At 52.3% G+C, this 16,254-nt stretch overlaps 1 protein-coding gene across 4 annotated transcripts in view; it reads right to left on the reverse strand.

Moving 5' to 3' along the window:
* Positions 1–16,254, reverse strand: part of SLC66A2 (solute carrier family 66 member 2) — a 48,747-nt gene that overhangs the window by 13,999 nt on the left and 18,494 nt on the right. The window lies entirely within an intron of this gene.

Consider the following 16,254-nt stretch of genomic DNA (forward strand, 5'->3'; position numbering starts at 1 on the left):
GTGGGGGAGGACGGGACCGAGTGGGGAGGCCAAGGTCAGTGTGGGAGAACGGGACCGAGTGAGGAGGACAAGGTCAGTGTGGGGGAGGACGGGACCGAGTGGGGAGGTCAAGGTCAGTGAGAGGAGGACGTAAACTGTGGGCTCCATCTGCCTCCATTACGGCATTTCTGAAGGAGCCTTGATACAGATATTAGCTCCACATAAAAGACACTAAAATCCTTAAATTCTTCCTAAATAGTCTGAGAGTGTACTGCGGGCTGGTCCAGAGCCTCTGGAACCTCTCTCCTGGTTAGAATCCCCATTCCTTCCCTCTACAACTTTGGATTAATTTTGTTTCTCCATTTCCTCAGATGTAATAGAGGAACAATAGTTCCTACCTCCTAGGGTTGTTTTATTGGTTAAATGAGTTTATCTTATGAATCTCAAAAGCACCCAGCCCATAGTAAGGGCCCAGTAAAAATGTACGGTATCACCACACGCTCAGCTGGTACGATGTCATCATTTGCCGCACAGACGTGTCCTGCCGACACCAAGTTCACAAGCACTCACACAATGAGCAGTCCACACGAGCTTCCTGGGCTCGGGCAGAGACACGCGGGGGTCCTGGGCACAGACGTGGTGGCCGGGAAGGTCAGGGAACGGGGATAAACACGGAGGGAGTCGGGGAGGGCGTGACGTGCCGAGCCCGACCCCGTCCTTAGACTGGTAAGGTCCAGAGCCCGGCACCCCTTCGGGAAAAGGCCCAGCAAGGGCTGCCAGCACGGGCGAGGCCACCAGGAGTCGGCCGTCCAGGGGGCCGGGAGGCGCCGTGGGGGAGGGTCCAGGCTGCACCACATGCCCTGTCCCCACATCCAGGTCTCCCACTACCTAACCCCACGTGAGGACACTGTGGGCATCGGAGCTGGGAAGGGGGAGGGCAGGCAGGGGCGCCAGAGGCGGAATGGACACGGCCTGCGGCTCTGAGGTCCCCTCCCCGAGGACCTCAGGGTCCTGCGCCTGGCCGCTCCCTGAAGAGGCCCCGGCTGCAGTGTGTGGCCCTGCGTGTGTGGGGGCAGGACACGGAACAGCGGGCCCATGCGCCGGCGTCCCAGACAGAGGGCCCGAGAGGGTGTGGCAGGGCAGGACGCGCAGGCCTGCCGAATTAGGTCCTGTCTTTGTGCCCGAGGAGCAGGGAGAACACGGTCAGGGCTGAGAGCTCGGGCAGGACAGGGACGGCTGAGGACACCAGGTGAGTGTGCGGGGACTTCAGAAAGCTGGGTCTGTGGTCAATCGATCGGAAGCCTTTCTATCCTAGGTTCTCGGGGAGCAAGTCAGTTGGCAAATGACTACCAGAAAACCCATGTCAAAAAGTTTCTGAGAAGAGACCGAGGTTGGGCCCCTACCTTCATGTGCAAAAATTAACTCAAAATGGACCAAAGACTAAACATACTAGATAAAACTAGAAAACTCTTAGAAGAAAATACAGGGAGAAAGCATCATGACACTGAGTTTGTTAGCGATTTCTTAGATATACCAAAAGCACACGCAACAAATGCAAAAACAGATAAATTGGACTACATCAAAATCTTAAACTTCTGTGCTTCTAGGCAAAAGCTCCTTGATATGGGTCTTGGCAACGATTTTTTGGATATGATTCCAAAAGCACAAGCAACGAAAGCAAAAATAAACAAGTGAAATTACATCAAACTAAAAAGCCTCTGCAACTCATAGATATAAAGAACAAACTAGTAGTTATGGTGGGGGGTGCGTCCAATACAGGGGTGGGAGGGTGCAAGGTACAAACTACTGGGTGTAAGATCAGCTACAGGGGTGTACTGTACAACACAGGGAATACAGCCAATACTTTGTAAATGGAAAAAGAAACAAAGAAAAAGCTTCTGCAGAGCAGAAGAAACAATCGGCAACACAAAAAGGCAAACTATGGAATGGGAGGAAATATTTACTATCTTATAAGGGGTTAATATCCAAAATTATACAGAACCAGACCACTCAACATCCAAAAACAAACAACCCCATTAAAAATGGGCAGAATGGGACTTCCCTGGTGGCGCAATCGTTGGGAATCCGCCTGCCAGTGCAGGGGATACGGGTTCGCGCCCTGGTCCGGGAAGATCCCACATGCCATGGAGCAACTAAGCCCGTGCGCCACAACTACCGAGCCTGTGCTCTAGAGCCCGCGAGCCACAACTACTGAAGCCCGTGCGCCACAACTACCGAGGCTGCGCTCTAGAGCCCGCAAGCCATGACTACTGAGCCCACAACTACTGAAGCCTGTGTGCTAGAGCCCGTGCTCTGCAACAAAAGAAGGCACCGCAATGAGAATACCGTGCACTGCAACAAAGAGTAGCCCCGCTCGCCGCAACTAGAGAAAACCCGCACAGCAACGGAGACCCAACACAGCCAAAACTAAATAAATGAATGAATAAATTTATTAAAAAATTTAAAAAAAAATGAAAGTGGGCAGAGGAATTGAATAAACGTTTTTCCAAAGAAGACATAAAGTGGGCGACAGGTACATGAAAAGATGTCCAATATCACTAATCATCAGGGAAATGCAAATCAGAACCACAATGAGATGTCACCTCACACCTGTCAGAATGGCCATCATCAAAAAGACAAGGAATAACAAGTGTTGGCGACGAGGTGGGAAGAGGGAGCCCGTGCACTGCTGGTGGGGATGTAAATTGGCGCAGCCGCTGCGGAAAACAGGACGGCAGTTTCTCAACAAATTAAACACAGAATTACTGTATGATCCAGCAATTCCACTTCCGGGCATACACCCAAAAGAACTGAAAACAGGTACTCAAAAAGATATTTGTACACCCAGTCCTGAGGCTACAGGACGTCAGCGCGAGCTTGGACAGAAGAATGGTGCCCAGAGAGGGGCCGTGCCAGAGCCATGGCATCTCTGCCCACCCCCAACCTGCAGGGAGGGTCAGGCCTGAGGCTTCACCTTGGCTTCAGGGAGGCCGCAGGGGGCCCGCGTGGCCACCTCCAACTTCTCGCTAGCTCTCTTCAGGCCATCCCGGGCCCCTGGTCTGCCGGTCCACATCCCGCTGTGTCACAGGCAGGTTCTGCAAAGCCGCTGTAGCCAAAAAACCATCCACACAAATGCCAGAAACGGCACAGCGAAGGTCGAGGTCACCCCACGGGCGCTCGGGGGAGTCCGCATCCTGTCAGCCCCCTGCTCCGCTGACGCTGAGGACAGCACCCCTCCCTGCGTTCACCACGACGGACTCCCAGGAGGGACACGAGGACCAGAAGCGGGTCACGATGGGGGGGACGGCGTCCGTGGGAGCGCGGAGGGGCCGGGAGCCCCGCTGCCACCTCCAGAGAGCTCGCTCACATGGCTGCCGTTCGCCAGAGCGCCTGGCCGTATTAAGTCTGTCGAGCAATCTGCGTTTACGCTCGAAAACACAAAGCTGCATTTTATGGAATTAAGCTCATCTGTGGCAGAAAACACAGCCTCTTGGATACATTTGTAAAGAATTCCTTTTGAAAGCAAGGACTATGTACAGGCACATGAGCCCCCAGCATGACGGACGGATCGGCCTCCTCCCATCAGCCTGGCACCAGCCAGGGGGCCCTGGGCGGGCGAGCTGGCAGGACGCACGGCGCGCGCCAGCTCCCGGGACTCGATGCTCAGGAAACTGCCCCCTCCGAAGGATTAGGTGCCAACAATTCACTTCGAGAACCCAGGAGACACGGCCCTTTTCACCGTGACTCACTGTGGTGACCTGTGGAAATGAGCGTAATTCCTGCCGTTCAGGTTTACAAAACTTCAACCACGTGGGTCAGAGTCCAACAGCAGCGCTCAGGCATCACAGCTGTCAAATTCTCATCCGACAGCCCCTCGCCCAAGCATCCACTGCTGTGGTGGTGACGAGGGTCTGGGCTGCCCACCACAGCCACTGCAGTCGCTGGGACGTGCCCCTTAGTAAACCTGACCTGCGACCCGCACCCACCTGCTGCAGCTGAAGTGCTGTCCCCGCGCAAGGACCCCACTCGGAACCAGCCGGCAGCCCGGGCGAGTGGGTGAGTGACGCGGGCGGGCGCAGAGGCGTGCGGGGCGGGGGGGGGGGGGACGTGAGGGCGGCCCGGCAGCGCCACCGGGCCCCGCGTCTGAGTGCGGGGGGCTTGGAAACAAAAGCTCATGCAGCTCGCTCCCAGGTCTATGCTCAGGAAGAGGTGGGCCCAAGTAAGCATGTTCTGAACGAGTAACTCAAGGTGTCTCCTCAAAGGGCCCGAATGACTGTAACAGGCAGCATCACCAATAAGCATGAATTCCGAACGAGGTGGAAAGCTGCCCAATTCAACACTCATTTGGCAAACAGCACTTGGCCGCCTCAGAGAACAAGATCCAAGAGGTCGATGCCTCCAAGGCCACTGCTGCACAGTGACCACCGCACGGGGACCGCCGCACGGGGACCACCGCACGCCCTCCGGGGGGTGAGGACAAAGGTCCCTGAGAACGGGAAAGGGCAGCAGGAAGTGTGGCTCAGAGGAGGTGGGATAGGAGCTGGTCATTGGGGACAGAGGACCTGTCATGATCGATGCCCACTTCCCAGAAGTCTGTCTCTGCCTGTATCACAGGCAGGGGAATCAATCGTCTCTTCCAGGAGCTGCGTTGACCACTGTTTCTGAAGTTCCAGGGAAACGTGCCAGCACCCGGGAGCACCTGGCCCTTTACGAGATACAGCAGTGAACTGCCAGAGGAAGGAAAAAGGACCCTCACGTGCATTTTCACAAAAGTTACCACGTATCTGAGACGAAAGAGGAAGGCAAAGTGTGATGAGATCAAGAAGATGAGAGCTGGGCTTCCCTGGCGGCGCAGTGGTTAAGAATCCGCCTGCCAATGCAGGGGAGACGGGTTCGAGCCCTGGTCCGGGAAGATCCCACACGGTGCAGAGCAACTAAGCCCGTGCACCACAGCTACTGAGCTGCACTCTAGAGCCTGTGAGCCACAACTACTGAGCCCACGTGCCACAACTACTGAAACCCGCGCGCCTAGAGCCAGTGCTCTGCGAAAGAGAAGCCACTGCAGTGAGAAGCCTGTGCACTGCAACGAAGAGTAGCCCCCCGGTTGCCGCAACTAGAGAAAACCCACGCGCAGCAACAAAGACCCAACGCAGCCAAAAATAAATAAAATTAATTAATTTAAAAAAAAAAAGAAGACGAGAGCCCCACAGATGCCCAGTTGTGTTTCCATGGCAACAGCGTGACTTGATGCGCGTGGGCTTCAGATGCGGTCACCGTCCCTCTCTGTGGCCCACCCAACCCCATCCAAGCCTGTCAACTCACTCAGCTATGATGTTCCCTGAAAATCAAGGCACAGGGGCTCCCTAAAAACAGGCGCCGGTAAGCCAAGCACACCTGAGCCGTTCACCACAGACGGAGCCATCGAAGGGGGCCCCCCAGAGCAGCAGGGGGACAGCTGGTGCCCCTAGCGGGGAGGGGTAGGGATTCCCTGGGACACCCACAGTGGCAGCTCGCACCAGAGCAAAGGAGCGGAGGGAACAGCCCGTCACGGTCACCACCACCCTGAGAAGAAAGGTTAATCATCCTTCCACTCTGGCAAATTCCAGGCTGTAGGACAGGAACAAAAACCCATACTAGCTGGGCATTTACACCTAAGCGGCTAGCGGTGCTCAGAAGAATACAAAGGCCGGAAAAGTGAGAACTGAGCTGCCACTTCTCTTTCCAGCCAAGATGGGGCAAAGGGGCCACATTTACTCTCCCAAACAACCAAAACACGGTCAAAATACGCGGAGTTTTGGACCAAAAATGGGCAAAATACATCCTTGTAAGACCCTGGACACTGGGCGTGAAGGACAGTGACCTCTGAGATGGGAAGCAGGCGTGGTGCACCCCAACCTGTCCCAGTTGTACCCTGCGAGTTCCCAGTAAGACCCTGGACATTGGGCAGCGAAGGACAGTGACCTCTGAGATGGGACAGGCGTGGTGCGCCCCAAACTGTCCCAGTTGTACCCTGCGAGTTCCCAGGACATGGGACAGGAAGTGGGCCCCTCACAGCCAAGCCGGCAGACAGCCTGGGTGAACGAGCTGGTCTGGGAATGAACAGGTGGGGTGTGCAGGTCTCGGAGCTGGAGGGAGGGCCGTGTGGGGGCCAAGGGCCTGCAGAATGGCCCTCAAGGACTCAGCGGGGCCCCCACCAGCGAGGGAACCAAGAGGGTTCACATTAGCATCCCTCCCCCCAGCCAGCCTGGGAAACCTCAGAACACACAGGCGTTAGGCAGAGCACAGGGGCAACTTGCCCCAGCAGTAGGGAACAGACTGGGCACTGCTTTGGTTTCGCTGAACTAATCTTAAAAGCAAGATCTAAGAAGATCAAACTGGGACGTCCCTGGAGGTCCAGAGGTAAAGAATCTGCCTTACAGTGCAGGGGATGCACGTTCGATCCCTGGTCAGGGAACTAAGACCCCACATGCCACGGGGCAACTAAGCCCACGTGCCACAACTACTGAGCTCACCCGCCTCAACTTAGAGCCCGTGAGCTGCACGCACTACAGAGCCCACACACTCTGGAACCCATGCACCACGACTACAGAGCCCACAGGCCCCGGAACCTGCGTGCCACAACTAGAGAAGAGAAAACCCACATGCCACAACTAGAGAGAAGCCCATGCACCACAACAAAACATCCCGCCTGCCTCAACGAAGATCCTGCGTGCTGCAACTGAGACCTGATGCAGCCAAAAAATAAACAAGATAAATAAATAAATAATCTTTTTTAAAAATAAAAAGATCAAACTGTTTCCAAGTTACTTAACTGCACCCTAGAACAAAGCTCAAGAAAATCTATAGGCCCACAAAAATATCCATCACTCAGCAAAGTAAAATTCACAATGTCTGGCATCCAATCAAAAATGACCATTGGGGGCTTCCCTGGTGGCGCAGTGGTTAAGAATCCGCCTGCCAGTGCAGGGGACAAGGGTTCCAGCCCTGGTCCGGGAAGATCCCACGTGCCACAGAGCAACTAAGGCCGTGTACCACAACTACTGAGCCTGTGCTCCAGAGCCCATGAGCCACAACTACTGAGCCCACGTGCCACAACTACTGAAGCCTGCATGCCTAGAGCCCGTGCTCTGCTACAAGAGAAGCCACCGCAATGAGAAGCCCGCGCATCACAACAAAGAGTAGCCCCCGCTCGCTGCAACTAGAGAAAGCCTGTGTGCAGCAACGAAGACCCAATGCAGGCCGAAAATAAAATAAATTAAATAAATCAATTTTAAAAAATGACCATTGGAAATGGTAAATAAGTGGGTGAATATATATGATTTTTTTCTTATCATTTAAATCTCATTAATAGATAAGTGACTATTTAAACAAAATAAGAGCAATGTAGCATGGGGCTTTAGCACATGAAAAGTTAACTGTATGACAATTACACTAAGGTAGGCAGGGGATAAACAAAAGTATGCTTTTCCCTAAGATCAAGAACAAAGCAAGTATGCTCACTCTTACCACTTCTAATCAACACTGCTGGAGTTTCTATCCAGAGCAACCAGGCAAAAAAAAAAAAAAAAAAAAGAAAGAAATAGAAGGCATCCAGGTGGGAAAGGAAGAAGTAAAACTATCCCTTTTTGCAGATGACACGATCTTATTTATTATGTCTCTAAGGAACCCACTAAAATCCATTAGAATGTATAAATGAGTTCAGCAAGGTTGCAGGCTATCAGATCAATATACAAAAGTAAATTGCATTTCTACATACTAGCAATGAACAATCAGAAACTGAGATTTAATAAACAATACCATACATGATACGGTAATAAAAAAATATGAAGTACTTAGGGATAAATCTGACACTGTGCAAGATGGGCACACTGAAAACTACAAAACATTGCTGCGGGAAATGAAAGCAGACATAGGTGGAGAGCTACACGGTGCTTCTGCGCTGGCGTCTCAACACTGCTGTGTCGGGAGTCTCCAAGACCATCCCCAGGTCCAATGATCTTTCAGGAGGGGTCACCCAGCATGTCTCCAGAGCCACAGCCGTGATGATTATACCACAGGATATAAAGCAAAATCCACAAAGGGAAGGGCAGATGGGGCGGCGTCTGGAGGACTCCAGGTGTGGGCTCCCAGGAGCCTCTCCCAGGACCCTCCCTCAGATGAGCTTGATTCCTCCAGCAACGGACGATGACCAGGGAAGCTCATTAAGGACTCGGTGCCCAGAGCTTTTACTGGGGGCTGGTCACGTAGACACCCTCTGCCTAGCACACACCAAAATCCCAGACTTCCAGAAGGAAAGCAGGTGTCCAGACAGCTGAAGCACAGAAAGCTCCTCTCATCAGTTGAGAATGATGGGAAGTATGCCAAACTCCAAGTTCCCAGACATCAGCCAGGGGCCAACTTGGCAAGCAGGCTTTCCTAAGGACAGCGGTCCCAGGCCTCCTGTGTTAACACTTTCTGCACAATCATAAAGATGTCAATTCTCCCCAAATTAATCTATAGATTCAAGATAATCCCAATCAAAACCCTACCACGCTTTTTGTAGAAAATGACAAATGGATTCTAAAATTCATATAGAAATGCAAAGCACGTAGAACAGAGAACCAAGCTGGAGGACTGACACTACCTGATTCCAGGACTCAGCACCAAAAAGCCACAGCGATCAGGACAGTGCGGTGCTGGCACGGGAATCGAGAAATAAATCAATGCGACAGAGCAGAGTCCAGAAATGGACCCCACACACAGACAGCTGACTTCTGACAAAGATGCAAAGGTGATTCAGCGGGGAAAAAGACGGTCTTTGGACATCCATATGCAAAAACAGTAACGTTGGAGCCATACCTCACACTGTGAACAAAAATTAACTCACAGATAATTAGATCAAAGATCTAAATGTAAATAAAACTGCAAAACCACCAGGAAAAAAAATAGGGAGAAACCTTTGTGCCCTTGAGTTTGACAAAGATGCCTTAAACCTGACACTAAAAGCACAACCAATAAAAGAACAAACCGATAAACTGGGCTTCATAAAAATTTAAAACTTCTGCTTGTCAAAAGAAACCACTAAAAGAATGAAAAGACAAACCACAGACGGGGAGAAAATACTGCAAACCATGTACCTGATAAAAACACCTGTATCCAAACATTAAAAACTCAAAATTCAATAAGAACAATTTTTAAATTGACACAAGATTTGGATACTTCACCAATGAAGATATAAGGATGACAAACAAGCACACGAAAAGATGCTCGACATCATTAGTGAAGTTAAGACAACGATGAAATGCCACCACATACCTATCTGAATGGCTAAAAATTTTTTTTAAAAAGGTCCATACAAAGTATTGATGAGAATGCAAAGCAACTGGAATTCACACACTGCTGGTGGGAATGCAAAATGGTACAGAACTTTGGAAGACAGTGCAACAGTTTCTTAAAAAATTAAACATACACTTACCATATGATCCAGCCAGTCCACTCCTAGGTATACACCCAAGAGAAAAGAAAGCATATGTTCATATAGAGACCTGGACGCAAGGGTTCATTCACAGCAGTTTCATTTGTAACAGTCAAAAACTGGAAACGACCCAAACTTCCATCAACCAGTTAATAAACACACAAATTGTAGTGCAACCATATAACTCAACAATAAAAAGGAATGAACTGTTGATATACTCTACAACCTGGACAAATTTTAAAACAATTATGCTGAGTGAAAGGAACCAGACAAAATAGTACATACTGTATAGTTCCAGTTCTGTCACATCCTAGTAAACGCAAACGAATGTCTAGTGAGAGAAAGCAGATTAGGGCCTGGGGGTGAAGAGGAAAATCTGGGGGGTGACGGTCACGTTCACTGTCCTGATTTGGGTGAAGGCTGTATAATGCCCAACCTGACCAAAACCGCACACCAAGTGCGCCCATCACGTGCTGACCAGACCTCAGTAAAGCTGCCAGAAGAAAACGGAGCTGCTTAAATGGGGCGGGAGTTCAGAGGGGCGCAAGGAGCGAGCCACGCGGCAGGGGGCCAGGCCCTCCGTCCCAGGAAGCCACCCCCACGGCTCAGTGTTCGGAGCTGCACACGGGGTCGATGAGAACTGGCGCAGTTTCACCTGCCGTTCTGCTTGCATGAGGGAGGGGGTCTGCTTCCCAGTTCAGAGGTTAAGACCGAGGCCCCTCCCAGGTCCCGGACCGACTGTCACTGTCACTCGTGCTCCCTCGGATGCGAGGAGGGGTCCGCGCATCCTCACGCGAGGGAACTGCCAGTGTCCGGACCCCACCCGGGCTGCAGCCCCGGCGCACAGGGCCTCACCGACCCTCTGAGGGGCTCCTCCCACCACAAGCCAGCCCTCGGCCACTTCCCACACAGGCTTCGTCCAGGTCACGCAGCCACGAGAGAACAGCTGGAGCCCGTCCACTCCTCTGCCTTCTGATCTTGCCGCAAGTAAAGGAAACCCTCGGGCTGTGCTCTCAGCACATCCTCGGTGCGACGGTCGAGGACCAGGCAGCCCCGGAGGGCAGCGCCCAGGAGGCTCCTGTGGACCTGACTCTTCTAACCGCTGGCCGTTACGCAGGGGCCAGGAGAGGAGGCACGGGGGCAGCTGCAGGGAGGACACACGCGTCCCGGGTCACCTCCCGCGACGGCAGGGCCAAGAGAAGCTCTGAGAGACACTAAACCAGAGAAATCTACAAAACAAGCATCACTCAGCTCCCGGGAGAGGCCAACAAGCACATGAAAAGATGCTCAGCGTCACTAATCGTAAGGGGAACGCAAGTCAAAGCCACAGTGAGATGTCAGGTCACAGTTACTATGGTGGCAAAAATAAACAAGACAAAAGTTTTGGTGAGAACGTGGAGAAACTGGAACCTTCATACACAGCTGATGGGGATGTAACATGGCGCAGCCACTTTGAGAAGCATTCTGGCAGCTCCTCAAATGATTCCACATGGAGTTACCACAGACCCAGCAACTCTACTCCTACGTAAATGCCCCAAAGAACTGAAAACATATGGCTACATGAAGCCTTCCTATGAATGTTCACAGCAGGACTATTCACGACAGCCAAAAGGTAGAAACAACCCAAATGTCCATCAATGGACGAACGGATGAACAACATGTGGTCCAGCCATACAGTGGAATATTACTCAGCCTTAAAAGGGAAATTAAGTACTGACACATGCTCCAAACTGGACGAATCTTGAAAATATTATGCTCAGTGAAAGAATCCAGACACAAAGGCACATATTGTATTATTCCCTGATGTGAAGTGTCCAAAACGGGCAAAACAGTTGAGTGGCTGGCAGGGCTTAGCGTAAGGAAATTGGGAGGTGTGGGGTCTCTTTTTGGGGTGATAGAAATGTTCTGTAATTAGACAGTGGTGATGATTGCACAACATTGTGAATGTACTAAAAAACCCTGAATTGTATACTTTCAAATGGTTAAAATGGATTACTTTGTGCCACTTTTATCTCAACTTCAAAAATTTTCAGGGTACGTTCTATGATATGTAAATTATATCTTAAAAATAAATTTTAATGTGTAATAAAGTTTTTCATATATATGATTTGCTTTTCATAGAGAGATACAGATGTAAATACCCACTTTAGTAAATATATTTTCTAATGCTGAAATTAAAAATAGTTCTTTTAAACTTCAAGTCTTAGGTGCTGTCGTTGGAATCCTGGACAACTTAAAATCCATTCAGCGACCCATCTACCCATCAACTGTGACTGATGTGTTGCAGTGAATTTAATCAAGCAGCAGGGAGAAAAAAGCAGGAATTACGTCAGGAAAAATGTCAGCTGGAGACACCACTGGGTAGATACAGAAAGCATGAAATGAAATTTGCAGAGTTTAGTCAGAAAAAGTTAGAGGAACACAGAAGCTGCTTAATCAAAAGTAGATTCCTGATCTGTAATCAGATGTGACCAAACATTTTTTCTACTTCTTTAGAGATTCCTATGTCAGAAGATTTTCTCATTAATAATTAAAAAAACGAAGCTAACAAAGAAGAGAGGTCTGGATTCCCTTTCAGAAAAACTGGTGCTGGCCCAGGCACAGGGGAGGGCGGGCACCCCGACTCCTCAAAAGGAGTCACACCTTCCCCCCCTGGGGCCCCCGCGCCCTGCTGTGCCGGGACTGTCAAGTGCAGGTGCAGGCATGAGCAGACGGTGCTCAGAGAACAGGAACACGGGCAGAACACCGCCAGGAGGAGGCCCGAGGAACTGGAGGTGTTAACATAAACTGCACCCCGTCACCATTTCCGCAGCGAGCCCCAAACTCAGGCAGGATATGCTTCCTCCCGGGATGTGGGGATGTCCCGGGATGTGGTTTCCAGACAAGAAGGCAAGACTTGAAGACAAGGCGTTGAGAGCTGAAGGGAGGTGCCCAGGACTGGGGGCCGAGCCGCGTGTGGCCTCAGATGCATCCAGCTCACCTGCTCCCTACCTGCCTCTAAAGACACCTGACAGCCCTTCCTGGGCCTCTGCTCCGGCCGGCACACGGGGCCCTCCCCAGGCAGGATCGCGGGTCCTCACCGGGTACCTGCGAGGGACACGCACCAGCCGGCCGGCCCAGGAGCCCCCTGCGCCCCCAGCGACTTTTCTAGAGCGCACTCCCTCCAAGTGGGGCTCCGCTGTACGTAAACTGCACCTCCACGGAGTTGATTTTTTAAAATACACAAACCGCTCACCTATCTCAATGCAAGAACTTGGTTCTCTCAAATCGTGAGGTCACATTTCAAAGAGGAAGGAGGCTTCTGGGGACGCTGTGGGCACTGCCCTCTGACCCCGGACGCCTGGACCTGGCCGGCAGCACGGCTGATGCCGAGGCCGGTTTGCTGCCACCGGACTGGGCTGTCGGGTCCGCTCCTCGCGTCGCCGTCCAAGGCCACGGAAAACAGGCACAACCGGCACCACCGCCTCCCGGGCCCGCCATGGGGGCCCGGACCCGTCCCGCCCACAGCCCGGGGCCCGCCCCTTCCATTAAAGCCGAGACCCTATTAACCAAGGGCAGTTACGGCTCCGCAGCAACTGACGCTCAATCCTGGCCTGGCGGCCCGCGCGCGCCCCCGTGCGACCCGCTCCCGGGAAGACACGAGTGACCGCCGGAGGGCCCCGTGCGCTCCGGCCCCGGCCCCGTGGGGAGAGCGCGCGAGCCCCGTGGCGGGGACACCACCAAGGGGGCTCCCCACGCGCCGCACTCCCGGGGGCAAGGCCACCCTCGGGATGGCCCCGTTCTCAGAAGACCCTCACGTGCCAACCTTCCATCCCTTCAAAGCCCTGGTTCAAACTGAAACCCGGCTCTTAACCCCACCGCTGTCTCATTCACCCGTTTATACGCCTCTGAAGTGCCCGCTGGGCCCTGGGACACAGCCCTGACCTCCGAGCCCATGTCCAGGGCTCACCCTCCAGCAAAGAACGAGGGCGTGCCAGCCCCCATGGGAGCACAGGGCCATCTGAGAAGGCCCAGGGCACGGCCCGGCTGGGCTCCAGATAGGGGCTGACCTGGAGGGAAGCCCACCCAGGTGCGCCAGCCCCCATGGGAGCACAGGGCCATCTGAGAAGGCCCAGGGCACGGCCCGGCTGGGCTCCAGATAGGTGGTGCGGACCCTTCCCGGCCCCCAGCTTCACTTTATCCAAATGACCAGGGACGACACAGGACTCAGCAAGGGTAGCCAGCGATCTGGTGCACGAGTATAAATGCCCTCTCAGCCTACAGAGCCTGGCTCACGTTTCGAACCCACCTTTCATCCCATATGCGCTCGTCCAAAGCAGGCAGGCCACGGCCCAGAGACTCAGAGACCCAGCCGAAGGCCCCACCGACCCCCTAGCTGGGCAGGACTGACCACTGAGAGGGGACACACCCCTCATTCAAAAGTGCTACCTGGGAGGGGACGGGCCGTCCAGGACAGGGCATGAGGTTCTCCACCCCCTGGTGTGAGTCTCTGGAACCGAGAGGCAACTATTTGGGAAAAGAGCCTGGACGTGGCCTGCTTCCTGCCCTGCCCCCGAGTGATGACAGCATCACCCCAGGTGGGGGCAGCCCAGAGGGGCCCCTCCCCGCAGCCCCCAGGAGCAGCAGGTACAGAATACCCCTCCTGCCTCAGTGCGCTCATGGGGTGGAGGTCCCACAACTGGAGGGGAAGCCGGGAATACCAGGGGCTACAACCCCCAGTGCCTGCACTTAGAGCACTGCAGTCACCCCAACAAGGGCCACCGCTGCCCGGCCTCCAGCTCCAGAGCAAGGGTTCAGAGGGTCTGCCCTGGAGGTGGAGGGGTGAGAACAGAGCGCTCCACAGCTCCCCCCAGAGGGGTACCTTGCTTGGAACAGGCTCAAGCCTAAGGGCACAGACACAACAGGTAACCTGCCGGAGGGGCACAGACAAACACAATAGGTAACCTGCCGGAGGGCAACTGAGGGGAAGCTGGCCGTTTATCAGAGAGAGGCAGCAAGAGCCGCCCTCCTGGACACAGCAACTGTCAAAGGCGGGCCTCAGGCCACCCCTGCCTGCCTTTAACTGGATCAGACCTTGGAGCGCTGCGCGGCCTAGGCCGTTATCAAAACCAACAGAGCAATCAGTTGTTAATCAGTGGTGGCAGACCCCGGAGCAGCTTAACAGGGGGGCCAAGGACAGTCAAAGACAGCAGGTCCACAGCCAGCCTGGCGGGGGAGGGGGGGAGGGACTCTAAGAGGGCTGCCATCCAGCCAAGTCACTAAACACACAGACACCAAACAGGCCCCCAAGCAGGGTGGGGTCAGCGTCCAGAGTTGCTACAGTATTTTACCTCAAACAGCCAGTTTTCAACAAAGTATGTATGGAAAGTGGCCCATACACAGAAGAAGAAAGAAAAGAAAAAGAAGGAAACATTGCTTTTGAAGGGACAGAACCATTGGACTCAGCAGAAAAGACTTCAAAGCAGCCATTACAAATATGTCCAAAGAACTAAAGGAAACCGTACATGAAGAATGAAAGGAAGAAGTATACTGACAATGTCTCATCAAACAGAGAACAGCAATAAAGAGGTAGAAATTACTAAAAAGAGCCAAATGAAAATTCTGGAGTTGCAAAGTCCAGTAACTGAGGTAAAAAAAAAAAAAAAAAAAAGCACAATAAGGGGCTCAACAATAGAGCTGAGCTGGTGGAAGATTCAGCAAACTTGAACACAGATCAATAAAGATCATGCATGTGAAGAAGAATGAGAAAATGGAATTCAGAAAACTGAACAGAGCCTCAGAGACACACAGAACAATAGTCAGCACACCAACGTGTGTGTGACGGGAGCACTGAAGAGAGGACAAAGGAGAGGAAAACAGCCTAGGAAATAATGACCAAAAACTTCCCAGATTTGATGAAAATATCAGTCTACACACCCAAGAAGCTTAACAAGTTCCAAAAAGGATAAGTACAAAGAGAACTACACCCTCACGGAATACCACAGTCTAAATGTTGAATGCCAAAGAAAAAGACAGCAAGAGAGGGAATTCCCTGGCGGTCCAGTGGGTAGGACTCCATGCTTTCACTGCCAAGGGCCTGGGTTCAATCCCTGGCCAGGGAACTAAGATCCTGCAAGCCGAGTGGCACAGCCAAAAAATAAACAAAGAAGAAAGAAATCAGGGACTTCCCTGGTGGTGCAGCGGTTAAGCATCGCCTGCCAATGCAGGGGACAAGGGTTCCAGCCCTGGTCTGGGAAGGTCCCGCATGCTGCAGAGCAACTAAGCCTGTGCACCACAACTACTGAGCCCACGCTCTGGAACACTCGAGCCACAACTACTGAGCCCATGTGCCACAACTACTGAAGCCCGTGTGCCTAGAGCCCGTGCTCTGCATCAAGAGAAGACACCACAATGAGAAGCCCACGTACCGCAACTGAGAATAGCCCCTGCTCACCGCAACTAGAGAAAGCCCATGTGCACCAACGAAGACCCAATGCAGCCCAAAATTAAAAAAATAAATTAACTTTAAAAAAAAAGAAAGAAATCAGCAAGAGATAATGAGTAACATATTTGAAATGCAGCAAAGAAACTGTCAACCAAGATTCTTACATCCAGCAAAACTTTATTTTTTTATCCTGGCTGCACAGCTTGTGGAATCTTAGTTCCCCAACCAGGGACTGAACCCGGGCCCTCAACAACGAGATCGTGGAGTCCTAACCACTGGACCACCAGGAAATTCCTGCAAAAATTTTTTTTTAAAACAAGGGCAAAATAGAGACATTTCCAGATAAAAAAGAACTGGGAGAATTTCTTGTTAGCAGACCCATCTTACAGGGAATACA

The sequence above is a fragment of the Aethalodelphis obliquidens genome, unplaced genomic scaffold (genome assembly GCF_003676395.1).
Source record: "Aethalodelphis obliquidens isolate GAN/ISIS:26980383/991018 unplaced genomic scaffold, ASM367639v1 scaffold19, whole genome shotgun sequence".
NCBI lineage: Eukaryota > Metazoa > Chordata > Mammalia > Artiodactyla > Delphinidae > Aethalodelphis > Aethalodelphis obliquidens.